Below are 14256 nucleotides of genomic sequence, written 5' to 3' on the forward strand. Positions count from 1 at the left end.
TAAGAGCATCGGCCACTACGTTTGCTTTTCCCGGATGGTAATTTATACCACAATCGTAGTCCTTTACCAACTCGAGCCACCTACGTTGGCGCATATTCAACTCCTTTTGCTCAAAGAAGTACTTTAGACTCTTATGGTCCGTGTATATCTCACAACGGACTCCATAAAGATGATGTCTCCAGATCTTCAAAGCATGTACCACGGCTGCCAGTTCCAGGTCATGTGTCGGATAGTTCAGCTCATGGGGCTTCAATTGTCTCGATGCATATGCAATCACTTTTCCCTTCTGCATAAGCACACCTCCAAGTCCCACCTTCGACGCATCCGTATACACTGCATAGTCAGTCTCTGGCTCTGGCACGGCTAGGATTGGTGCGGTGGTCAATTTCTCCTTCAACAACTGAAAGCTCGCCTCACATTCTGGTGTCCATATCATCTTGACTCCCTTTTTCAGTTGTTGCGTCATTGGCCTTGCTATCTTCGAGAATCCCTCGATGAATCTTCGATAATAGCCCGCCAGTCCTAAAAAGCTTCGGATTTCATTTTGTGTAGAAGGTGGCTTCCATTCCTGCACTGCTTCCACCTTGGCCGGGTCTACACGAATTCCATCTGAGGTTACTACATGTCCAAGAAAGTTCACTTCCTTGAGCCAAAACTCGCATTTACTGAACTTGGCATATAGTTTCTCGTCCCTTAGAGTTGCTAAGACGGTTCTCAAGTGCTCTTTGTGCTCCTCTTCGTTCTTTGAGTAAACGAGCACGTCATCGATGAAAACCAGGACAAACCGATCCAGAAATGGATGGAACACGCGGTTCATAAGGTCCATGAACACTGCCGGGGCGTTCGTCAGTCCAAAAGGCATTACAACGAACTCATAATGACCATATCTTGTTCGAAAAGCTGTCTTGGGTACATCTTCTCGCCGAACCCTCAGCTGATGGTACCCAGACCTCAAATCCATCTTAGAGAAGACTCCTGCCCCTCGAAGTTGGTCAAACAAGTCGTCTATCCTTGGTAGTGGATACTTGTTCTTTAGCGTTAGTTTGTTTAGCTCCCGGTAGTCGATGCACATCCTCATCGTTCCATCCTTCTTCTTTACAAACAACACTGGTGCTCCCCATGGTGACACGCTAGGTCTAATGAATCCCAATTCCAGTAGCTCTTGCAGTTGCACCTTAAGCTCATCCAACTCTTTTGGCGCCATTCTATAAGGTGCTTTGGATATTGGTGCCGATCCGGGCTCCAGATCGATCGTGAATTCTACCTGCCTGTCGGGTGGGGGTCCCGGCAATGCATCGGGGAAGACATCGGGATATTCACTCACTATCGCCACATCTTCTATCTTCCTGACTTTCTTCTCCTCCCCATTCAAATAAACGAGGTACGCTGGACATCCCTTCCTCATCATTGTAGTGGCTTGCAGCGCAGAGATAATGGACTTGCGTCGGCTCATTGGGACTCCGTGAAACTTCATCGGCTCTTTTCCGGGGGTTTCAAACGAAATTTCCCTTTCTCTACAATGAAGGGTAACGTGGTTCTCCGCTAACCAATCCATACCCAAGATTATGTCTACGCTACCCATTGTCATTACTTGCAAATTATAAGCCACTAAACTGAGTTCACCTATTCCAAAGTTCACACATCCACAAGATCGGGATATATCTATAGCCCCGCCTACCGGTGAGGTCACACTCATAGTGGGTTCGGTCTTAACAGTAGGTAATTCCAAAGTATCCACACAAGACGTTGATATAAAGGAATGCGACGCACCCGTATCAAACAAGACAACTATAGGCATATTTAGAAGTGTGCCCATACCTGCCAAGTTTCCTTGCCCAAAGGTTTCTTTCCCGTTTGCCGGCTGCTTCCCCTTCAAGGCGTAGGCCCTTGCTTGCGACGGCAATCCTTGGCGGCGTTGTTGCGGTTGAGGTGCAGGGTAGTGCCTGGGATGGTGGACGGAAGCCTAGCTGGTTTTGCCTCATTCCCATTCCCATGTTCTTACTCGGGCAACTTCGGAGGTAATGGCCACTTCCACCACAGTTGAAGCACCTGGGGTCTCGACACTCCCCGGTGTGGTACTTGAAGCATCTCCCACATTGAGGGTTCCTCGGTGGAAAGTTTGCCCTCGGTTGGAAAGTATTCTGTCTCCCGCCATTGTAAGGTGGGTTCCTCATGTGTTGTGGCCTCTTACCACCATACTGAGCCTGGTCACCATCCCACCTCCTCTTCTCTTGGTGGCCCGGCTGAGCTTGTAGAGGTGTCGCGTTTGTTGTTGCCACAACTCTTGGCTTAGGGAGTGCATCTTCCACGTCCAGTGCACAAGTCAAGATCTCCGAGTAGGAGAGTTCTCCTCGACAGGCCAATGCGGCCTTTATCTCATCTCTGAGCCCGGCCCGGAACTTCACCGCCCATTTCTCATCGGTGTCCATCAACTCGGGCGCATATCGTGCCATCTGCGCGAGGGCTCGGTCATACTCGGTTACAGTCATTCGGCCTTGGCTTAGTGTGTGGAACTCTACCACCTTGGCCCGTCTGTACGTCTTTGGAACATACTTGTTATCGATCTCTACTTTAAACTCCTCCCATGTTAGCGCCTCCAGGCGGGCAGGATTCATAGTTCTTTGCCGAGTCTCCCACCAGTAATCGGCAGCACCTGACAGTTGAAAGGTAGCACCAGCAATGCGCTCCCTATCTGTGCACTCCATGACCCTGAAGATACGCTCGAGGCCGCGTATCCACTCTTCCGCTTTGGATGGGTCTCCTTGTCCGTCAAATTTTGGGGGATTCTGCCTTGAGAACGTAACTATGAATCTTTCTTGTTGAGGCGGGGGTGGAGGTGGTGGTGGCGGTGGTGGTGGAGGTGGTGCCTCCACGTGGGGTCCTTGTCGTGGTTGGCGTGCACGTCTTGGCGGCATTCTGATTCAATATCCAAAAAGTGTTACTACAATTCTCATCCAAAATTACCACTTTCTCCAAATTTTCTTATAAAACCTTCATGTAGTATAAGATGCAACACATAGGATATAAATCAAAATCAAAATTCTCATTAAAAGAAAGAAGGCCAACATTGTTCCCAAGAGTAGATCGTACTGAAAGCAAAAACTGAAAAGACAACGAACTATTCTAATTCTAGACTACGACTCTATCATCCTCATCCATAGGCCCTTCCTCCGGGTCTTCGTCGTCGTCCTCCTCGGAGTTCCCTGGCAGAGCCTCCTCATAAACATCTTCATACCCTTGTTCACCCTCGTACATGCTCACATACTTGTCCTGATACACGACCCTCTCTTCCACCTCCTGTGGGGGCTGCTCCTCTCGAGAGTCCACCAGTGCACAAAACACGGCTTTCCGAAAGCCAGCCATGTCACCCACCATGTCGTCGGTAGCGGGCTCATGCCACGTGTACCTCCTCGCCGTTCTTTCGGCCCACTCCTTCCAGCTATCGGGAAGCAGATCTATTAGCTTCTCAATGCCGTCATGCTCTGTCACTCCGAACTCCTGAGCTGCCCTCCAGAGGGTGTCGAAGTGTGCCACGAACTCGATCAACGGTACGTGATCCTTCTTCCGGTACACTCTATAATCCCTGAGCACCCTCTGTGCCCTAAGTCTATCGCGATCACTCCGTCGCGGGGTTCGGAACATACGCGTCATCTATAGAAAAACAGAAACAACCGCCTCGCGTATAAAAACAGAGTGCATAACCGAAGAAGAGCGAGAGAGAGTGTGTATGCACGTATCGTTGTTCTAACCCAAACCCGCTGGTGTTCAAAGGCCAAAAGCTCTTATCTATCATAGGTCCAAGAAGCACTAGTGAAATTCTATCACGTCTAAGTTCAAACATTCAAAAGGCCAACACATACTCACATAAAAGCTCACATCAACATTCACGTCATCATATCATCACACATCAGCCACATGCTTTCATATAAGTTCATCATACATCAACAGTTCATAACACCATAACAGTTCATAACTCAAATAATTTCCAACTTTTCCACATCACGTTGTACCCTTCCACATGTCTCAACATTTACTTAAACTTTCTAAAAATCATTTTCTCCAAAACAACCCACACACAAAACCATTCCACACTTTCTCAAAAAACTCAACTCTTTACATCCACGTTCCAACGAAACCCAAATTCACAATTCCCTCCACTTACATATACATTCCAAAAATTCAAAATTTTCATTACCTCATTTCAGGTTGAGTGCGATGAGTCGGATGTTGAGCCAATGACACTTTTGAAAACTTACTCCAGTCAGAAAAAGAAATTTTTTTTTTTGGTCCAGAGCAGAAAGAGAAAACCTAGGCTCTGATACCACTCTGTCACGCCCGCATTTCCTAAGGATAGGAAGTACGGTGGACCGCGACTAGGGGAGGAGTAAAGAAGCGGGGAAGAAAGGGGAAAAACAAGAATATTTGACCCAAAGACATTTAATAAAAGGAAATTCATTTTAAAACAAGGTACTGTAGCGACATTTCAAAAGTTTAAGTAACCAGAGTTTAAAAGAAAACATTGTTTCGGATTACAAGCAGCGGAAAAAGATCAAGAGACAGATAATGCCGGGTATGACGACACGACATTATCCAAAACAAAGTGAAACGCATTTTGACTTTAACTGCTCAACATCCGTCCTCCCCATCGCCGCTCAACCTGCACATTAAGAAAACAACATGCAGTGCTGAGTACTTATTGCACTCAGTGGACACACGCCAAAAACATAGTTTGTCATGCCACATCAGTGTAACCTTGGGGTTTTAAGTGTAAGAAAGTAACCCAAGTACACCAAATATATTTCATAAATTCGACTGCGCAGTCATTTTCAGATATTGCCACCCTTATTCCCTCTATCATACACTATCTGATCCAACCATGACAAGGGGCGTGGCCACACCCCAGGTCAACTAGACCGGCCAACTTGCTCTCAGATGGCTCCCGGTCTCGTGTACACTAGCCTGAGGGTTCGCAGCCCAACAGACCCGAATTCGATTAAACATATGTGGTAAACCACTTCAGATAGGTTTCAAAACAAAACAATTGGCAAGACAAACAGTTCACCTCCATAAACATTTCCGGAACAAAGTCCGTATTTAAAGATAACCCACATAAAAGTAGGGTAGAAAAGCCCACCTCGATTGCTTAGCTTTTAAAACAGTTCCCTTCAACCACACTTTCCTCGAAAAAGATCACCCTTTTGAAAGATAAATAATATCATGATTAGAGTCAGAAGAGACGAGACTTTAAACGACAATGCATGATTCCTACGTGGACGACTTCAACATCTAGCACGTTACACGTACATACACTTAACAACATATTACAAAACAAACACACAAAGTCACACGTTCGAAACACACCCCGCACGCAAACGACGTACCCAAAACGCGCACACGACACACGAACACAGCACTCCAAGTCCTGGCATACCCTTACTGTGCAAACGGCTCACTTGGCTCGGAAAAGGTTCGGAAAAACTCGGAAAAAGGATCGGCGTCTCGACATGGCTCGGTGTCTCGGCCGCCTGGCTCGGCACGTCGGTCGCTGGCTCGGCACCTCGGCCGCCTGCTCGGCACCTCGGCCGCCTGGCTCGGCATCTCGGCTGCTGGCTCGGCACCTTGGCCGCCTGCTCGGCACCTCGGCCGCCTGCTCGGCACCTCGACCGCCGGCTCGGCACCTCGGCCGCTGGCTCGGCACCTCGGCCGCCTGCTCGGCACCTCGGCCGCCTGGCTCGGCATCTCGGCCGCTGGCTCGGCACCTCGCCGCCTGCTCGGCACCTCGGCCGCCTGGCTCGGCATCTCGGCCGCTGGCTCGGCACCTCGGCCGCCTGCTCGGCTCCTCGACCGCCGGCTCGGCACCTCGGCCGCTGGCTCGGCACCTCGGCCGCCTGCTCGGCCAGTGCACACTCCCCTTCCTCCAACTTCCGATTCTCAAACCCTATACAACATTCACACCACACATTCTACGTCCCAAAACACACCCAGACACCTGGGATCATCCCTTCAAAAACTCCCCACAACACTGCCCTAGGCCGGACCCTAAACTCTCGGCCAACCCACGCGAAACCCTCGAACCAAACACTGATTTTCCCGAGCCATCTCTTGGCCAAACACACCCACATTCATCACAAAAACATATCACTCAGAATCACGCCACTTGCACATGAAAACATCTCCCAAAAACATACAACTCGCGAAACTGCGCAGTTTACTTGCAAAAATCATAATAAATTCATACGACATCCAAAGAGGCTGAAATTTACACACCACACAAAAGACACATTAACCTTTACACAGTTCAAATTTCGTACCCAACGGAGATCGTTTGCTTAGTTAAAAAGGGGTCGGAACCCACTGCCAGTTACTATCAAAAACATGCTCAACCATATCACATAGCCACAAACCCTATTCAGCATCTAAACCAACCAAAACGTCCTATATGCATGAGTTTTCGAATTAAACAAGGGTTAGGGGTTACCTTCCCCGGATGGTTCAAACGAAACGCAAAAGCTTTACTTCCTTTTCCGACTCCGATTCACGACGAAGGAGGGTATCACCTTGAGGAATCCAAGAAGGTGATAAGAGGGAGTGAAAGGAAGAAGATAAAAACCGAGAGGGAGAAGGAGGGAGACTTACCAGTGAGAGAGAGCAACTTTGCGAGAGAGAGAGGGAGAGATTGAGGGAGTGACCGAAAAGAGAAAAGAAAAGGAAAGGGGAAGAAAATGATCGGTTATGTGAGGGTGGAGGAAGTTGAGAACATCATGGGGTGATGGGGAAGGGATTTCGAAAATGGGGAGGGAGAGAGAGGTTTAAATCGATTAATTAGAATTTTAAATCATAGCTGAATTAATAAAACCAAATTTTAATTTGTCTAGGTAGAAAATCCCATATCCACAACAAAATTATAAATCAAATAATATTTCCACACCATATATTAAACACAAAATCATAAAAATTTCATCCTTAAATAAAAGAATAAAATTCCACAAATTTTCGGATATTACATATAGATAACGAAAAACTTAAATGTACCAAAAGATCTGTTAAATTAGGATTTAATTAATTAAATAAAATACTCCCTCTGTCCCATTAGAAATGAAACGTTTTCATTTTTAGTTTGTTCCATTAAAAATGAAACGTTTCCTAAAATGGAAACATCTCTATCTCTACTTTTCATCTATCTTGCTTTACTCTCTCTTCATTAACTCACAAAACAACCTTACATAAAAACCCGTGACGATTCTCAAATGTTGCATATTTAATGGGACGGATGGAGTACAAACTTATCAAACAAAAGATAAAAGAACATGGGCTTAAGGTGTGTTTTGGGCTTAGAAAGTTATTCAAGTTTAGAAAAAATATAGTGAGCCGGCCCTAGTATTCATATCCTCTCTTCCGCAGCCAAATATGTTGTGTACTCTACCATCGAAGAATTCGTTGAACTTGTAAAATCTCATTCCCAACCTTTCTCAAGTTGAAAGACATTCCTCCATCTCATGGACAGGAAGTAGGTCAACCTATTTTTATCAAGAATTCATTTTGGTGGAATGATGGCTGGATTATCTGATCAATTTGATAATCGAAGAGATAATCTTCTAGAGCAATTGCACTTGTCGGAATGGGCGGCATTGGAAAAACTACGAACATCAAGGTAATAATTGTGAATCAACTTCATTACTACACTCGATTACTCCTAATAAGCTGATATCTCGGATTGAATTACTGAATTTTTTCGTTACTGATGCCCTCTGATATGAGATTGAGTAATTAGACTAAATGCATAAATAAGAAATAAGGAATGTGTGTGTGGGTGATTCAGTTTACGTGCTTTATTAAACAAGAACTCTACCGTTTGATTTATGTGTTTGCAGATTCATATCTAATTTTGGCCCTATATTTATGTATTCATATATAACTGATCACTATATGAATTGTTCTAAAATTCTCTGTGCCTTTTCTCTTGCTTCTGATTCTATGTTCTAAAATGTGTGTCTTGCATTTTGGAGATTTTTTTTGTGAGAGGGCATCGGAATTTGAGGGGATTAACATACTTGAATTTTATTGGCAATTTCTCTGCAAAACTGTGAACCATAGAATAGAAGAATGAGAATATGAAATTAAATCTCCGTTTCCGATTATGTGTCCCACCTTGACATTTTTATAGGTGAAGGTTGACATTGAGTTGACATTATATTAACATGTCAACTTCGTTTTTAGCGAGAGGTGTGCGTATTATGACGATGTTGTTTAGTTAAATAAACAATCAATTTTACTCTCTCAAACCTAGGTCTGACAATCAGACACGGACACACACACAATTAATGTGTTTGTGTTAAGCCTGACTGGATTTGTGTCATTAGTTAAACTCCAAAAATTGACTCATTATGAACAGAAAATTTTCGAGTTGGATTAATTTCACCATTTTGGGCCATCTCCTAAAATTAGAATAAACAACTAAACACTACTAATTGTGTGGATCTCACAATCCATTAATACTACGTACACTATCTTTTCTCCTTCTCTCTCTTTTTTACCAACTAAACATTAAAACCTATGTTGTTTCAAATGTGCTATTTTTATGGGACGAAGAGAGTATAATATAATTCATTCATTAGTGTTAGGTACCTTAAAGGTTAGTGAATCCCGAATCCACTAGTTCCAACTTCTCTATTTCCCTCACATTACTTTCTTTCCATTTTCCTTGTAATTTGAAATCGCTGCCGCTCATCGTTGGAGAGCTGGAGTCCGCTGCTAGGTGCCATTGTTGTCGCCCGCGTCCTAGTTCTAGTAAGGTTTTTATCTTCTAATAATATATGGAGTGGTAATGAAGTTTTACCAAAATTGTTATAAAGATTTCTACCAAACGAGATATAGTATTAGATATTTAGATGTTGAGTTTGGTCATTCCAAATTTGGTGTAAAGTTATCTTCTATATTTTTGAAATCATCTTATAAATTTTGAAAGTTTTTTAGTTTGGAAATTAGTTTATACTTTGCAGATTTATTAAGGGCTAATTGCCTGAAAATTCATGAACTTTCACAAAAGTTTGGTTTTTTCGTGAACTATAAATGTTGCTTTACAAGTCATGAACTTTACCCTCGAGTACCGATTTCCCATATCGGTTATTCTAGCTAAGCAGTGTGTTAATGTCGATATTTACGCTGACGTGGAAGATGAGTTGGCTGGTGAGTGTTTGGGGACATGGAAAATTTTATTTTATTTTAATAAACAAAAGCATTACACTTATCCCCCATCCCCAAATCCCAAAATTCACTATCAATTGAAACAAAACTCTATCCTACGAATTGGCAAAACCCATCTGCGATTCTTCTCAAGTGCTCCCATCTTCTGCGGCGGTTACGGCGACGGTGACGGTGACGAGGGCTACGGAATCCGATGACGCCACCGACTCTGTAAGTCCTCCCATCTTTAGTGACTCGTTTTTTGTCGAGAAAATCCATACAACTACTCAAGCTAAATAAAAATTGATTGTTTCTAATGAGTAAAACCTCCAATTTGCGTAAAAATATCTTCTTGAAGAAGCTATGTTCTGTTGGAAGATTGAGATGGTGGAGGGAGTCAGCTTATTAATCTGTATTGGTTTTATTAGAATACAAACTAAACACAAAATATGTGCATAGAACTCCATAGAGGTGTTCGTTTACATTTTTTGTATGTTTTTTTAAATTTGTTTACATATATACTTTACTTTTTTAAATTTTTTTTAATTTTGAGTCAATATTCGTTCACATTTGAAGTGTACGTTTTCTAATTGAGTTAGTTTACATTTTCTGATTTTGAAATTGAGTTGAGTTAGTTTAGATTTTTTGAGTTTGGAATTTGTACAGGGATGATGTTTTTGGCCTCTACATTCACCATGGGGGACATTTCATTTCAAATGGTAAGTTATAGAAATATGTTGGTGGTGGAACAGCAGAGGTCTGACCCAGACAGATTTGGTTATTTTGATTTAGTTGAGGAATTGAATAAAATAGAGATTGGCACCTCCAATCATCGGCGCGCACTTCTTCCATTTCTCACACCTGCAGGTTAGTGAATGTCCCGCTTCTCTATTTGGGTTAGCTAGGGTTAGTGAACATGATCTGATTTAGTTTAATTCAATTTGTTTATTATGTTTATATGCCAATTGAACATGTGTTGGATATCATTTCCTCTGATTATAACTAATGTAGCTATATGTGTAGCTAAATTTCCTCTGATGTGTTTCTACAATGATGTGTTCGGGATATCATTGTTCCTCTGATGTGTTTCTACATTGTTCTTCATGATTTTTTTATGTGTTTCTACATTGTTCTTTATGATTTTTTGGATATCATTTCCTCTGATGTGTGTTGCTATATGCCAATTGAACATGTATTGGATATCATTGTAGCTCCTTTCTACATCGTCATCATGATTTTTGTATCTCTGATTCTATGTAGTCAGGAACATATGAGAATGAGAGAGGGAGTAGGAGATGATTTTGAATATTGAACTCAAACTGGTCAATGCTTGTTTTTCTTTAAAATAAAGCAACAATTAGAAGACCATCTGATTATATCTTTCCCTTTCTCTATCATTTACATTTACTCATTTGCTAAAATGGATTTCTTGGGGAAATATGAGATAAAATTATTTGGATCAATTAATTAAGGTTATCCACCATCCTTTTCTTTTATCCTTTTCCCAGCCTTGCTTAATTAGGTAATCTTTTTTTCCCTATCCAATTTCTATGAAAATTTCTTCACTTTTTACTAACTGGGATCCTTTTTCATGCTTCTGGAATATACTCCCTCCGTTCCATATTAATAGAGGCATTTCTTTTCGGCACGGAGTTTAAGTATAGTGTGTTAAATGGTTGGTGAATAAAGTAAGAGAGAATAAAGTAAGAGAGATGAAGAGAGAATAAACTAAAAGAGAGAATTACTTTTGCCAAAAATAGAAATGATTCAATTACCTTGGAACTTGCTAAAATAGAAAAATGACTCTATTAACATGGAACGGAGGGATTAACATGGAACGGAGGGAGTATGTTGTAGCCATGAAGATACCGTCTTGATAGGTTGCTGCATTCTCTATTTTATTGTCTCTAACACATTTTTTCTACTTGTCTGAGGTATGTCTGAGGTAGTTATAACAGCTCTGAATATAAAATTTCTACTTGGCTGTTGTAGTTATTTAATTGTAGAAATGGGAGGGTCATCATCGGAACGCTCAACTACACACTCCGATGACTTACCACCACTTGGTACTTTAGAGTTATTGGACGAGAACAGTGAAGGAGAACATTCAACCGGTGATAGCATTGAAGGTGGGGCAAGTGCAAGTACTAATAATGCAAAAAAAGATGGATTTAAGAAGGACGCAAGAGGCTGCATCTATGTACATCTTAGGGATGGAAAGTACTTGCTCTGATAATTTTATGCAGTCATTATATTATTTTAAGTTACTAACTCTATATTAATATGCAAGAGGCTGCATCTATGTACACCTTAGGGATGGAAAGTACTTACTCAGATAATTTTATGCAGTCATTATATTATTTTAAGTTTACTAATTCTATATTAATCTGCAGATTGTGTCCGACCGACTGGTGTAGTGGCCAACATATGCAATAAGTCTTTCAAGCACATAGTTGACTCGGGAGGATACAACCAGGCAACGCTTTCAGAAGAATACATTGATCATTATTAGAAAGAATTTCATGTCAAATTGTGCATTTTATATTTATATCTCAATTATCATAAATTATATAATACTTTATTATTTTGCAGAAAGGTGCAAACTGTGAAGCTTATGATCAAATGCTATGCAAGATAGCAGTGCAAAGCTAGATACGGCGATTCCATGGGTTATAAGAGAAAGTCAATGAAGAAACCGGCCTACTTCATGGATGTCCAGTGGACGACATACACCGATGCCTGGAAGCTTCCTGAGAATATCAAGGTTTGTGAGAGGTGCTCGACAAATCGAAGACAGGGTCGGGAGAAGGCCTTTGGAACACATTGTAATGGTTGTATTACATTTGAAGAGACAGTTGAAAACATGGTAAAATTTATATTTTTCTAGTTTAATTTGTTTACATTTTTAATTATTTCTAAATCCTTTTTAATGTTGTTTGCAGACCGAGGAAAACAACTGGATATTGCCTACATTTGTAGATGTCTTTGGTAAGGCCTACACGTTCAGAACAATAGATTCACATGGGATGGTTTCGCAAAACGCCACTCAATTTAATGTAAGTTTCATCTTAATTTGACTAATTTTGGGCTTTTGATCCCTATTGGTATTTGAGAACAGAAAAGATCCGAGCCAGTAATGTGCATAGGTGATATATCATATGGTACATTCTGACTTGATTAATTTTTAGAACTACATGCTAAGTATTCTGAGCTAGTATTTATCATGTTGTTTAGTACTCCCTCCGTCCCTCTGTATTTGAGTCGTATTCCCTTTTTGGTTGTCTCACTGTAGCTGAGTCATTTCTATTTTGGCAAAAAACACAATCTTTTCTTCTCTCTTACTTTACTCTCTCTTACTTTATTTCTCTTAAGTCTCTCTACCTTTTTCCTTTCCTACTTTATTCTCCCTTCACTTAACTCACTTTTAACACAATTCTTAAATTCCGTGCCGAAAAGAAATGCCTCTACTACAGAGGAACGTAAGGAGTAGCATTTAGATGAAGCATCCTTGAAAATAGCATAAGAGGAGTAAAGAGTAAAAGTATATGACAGAGAAAGGAATATATAATCAGATGGTACATTCTGACTTGGATTAATTTCTTAGAACTAAATGATAATAAGTATTCCGAGCTAGCATTTATCATGTTGTTTAGTAGCATTTAGGTGCACCATCCTTGAAATGGGCGTAAGAGGAGGAAGGTACACCATACATAAAAATAGGAGAAAACCAAATTGGAATTTAGTAGCTACACACCTCCTTAATCACTCTTTCAAGATTTTGGCTTCGTTTTTTTTGTTGGGGGGTTCTCTCATTGTATACTTCTCAAATTTCAATGTTTTAATACAGAAATGCTGCAACAACATCTGTCAACTTTACCCCCTCTGCCCTGCAATTCTAAGTGTATAAAATGATTTGACTTTTGTCTTGCTGAGCATTTTCAACTTTAGATTACTTATGCTTATGCATGAATTTGATTTATTCTCTCTTAAAATGAAGCATAATCCAATTAGTTAGTCCACCATCTATACACAACTGAATTCTCTGTTGCCTCTTGTTCCATCAACATGATAACATGTTGCATTGCACTATTGAAGAGAAAGTTGTGTGAAACTGTTTGTTTGTTCGCTTGCTTATGATAGTATCTAATTGTGTTTGCTTGTTGGAAGGATGATATTATGAGAAGGGCCGAAGAATTAAGAGCCGAAGGGATAGACAATCCGGATTTAGATGCCATCTTCTTGGAGCTTCATGGGAAGGTGAAGAAGAGAGAGCAGATTCCCGGTGCAGGAAGTGTAACAAAATTATACTTCTCATCAGCTACTTCAGCATATGCAATCTGGACATTTGACCGGCAGCGACCCTAGGAAGATGGACAAGCTCTACGAGCAACAACTTCAAGAAGAGCGGGAGCGTATGGAAGCCCGGATGGAAGAGAGAGTTAGAAAGATAGAAGTGTCGGAGAAGAAATGAAAATGATGAAGGAAACAGATGCAAGAACACATTTTATTTCGCGTATGGAAGGCTCAGATATTACATAAAGGAGTTGACCATGTTTCGAGCACCCCGAAATGTGCTCGGAAAAAACTGGAGTATTGCTCGGAAACGTGCTAGGGAATAATTCCGGGAAGCAAATGGCTAGTACCCTATGTGCTCGGAATGTGCTCGGAAAACCTAATTTTTCCTAGCACTTTGGGGGTTTTCCTAGCATTTCGGTGCTAGCTAAATGTGCATTTTTTTATTGTCAATTTATTGCTTCCCCTTGACTCGCCCATTTATTTTATTTATTATTTTATTATACTATTATTTTATGAACAAAACTAAATCAATAATGCCATAACTAGATTTGTGGAGACTCAATACTACACACAAATAGACCCAATTTATACTCGAACACTCCCTTCAATAGATAATAAAGTAAACAGACTATATATAATGTTTGAAAGAAAATAAAAATAAGAGAAATTGAAAATGTAAGATATTTGATATGTAGAGAAATGATTCAAAATAATGTAAGACAATCCAAAATAGAATACAATTCAAGTAATGTATGACTGAAAATAGTTTTGAAATAT

At 41.1% G+C, this 14256-nt stretch overlaps 1 long non-coding RNA gene across 2 annotated transcripts; it reads left to right on the plus strand.

Moving 5' to 3' along the window:
• Window positions 1–7412: 7412 nt before the first annotated feature.
• Window positions 7413–13720, plus strand: LOC121764005. 2 transcript variants are annotated; one of them, XR_006042543.1, is made up of 7 exons: window positions 7413–9414; window positions 9850–9902; window positions 9976–10050; window positions 11176–11403; window positions 11577–12049; window positions 12126–12239; window positions 13351–13720. It is a non-coding gene; the product is annotated as an uncharacterized LOC121764005 (long non-coding RNA). The 2 variants fall into 2 exon arrangements; XR_006042544.1 differs by having other exon boundaries at window positions 11176–11312.
• Window positions 13721–14256: the final 536 nt, after the last annotated feature.

The sequence above is a fragment of the Salvia splendens genome, chromosome 14 (genome assembly GCF_004379255.2).
Source record: "Salvia splendens isolate huo1 chromosome 14, SspV2, whole genome shotgun sequence".
In the NCBI taxonomy this organism is placed as follows: domain Eukaryota; kingdom Viridiplantae; phylum Streptophyta; class Magnoliopsida; order Lamiales; family Lamiaceae; genus Salvia; species Salvia splendens.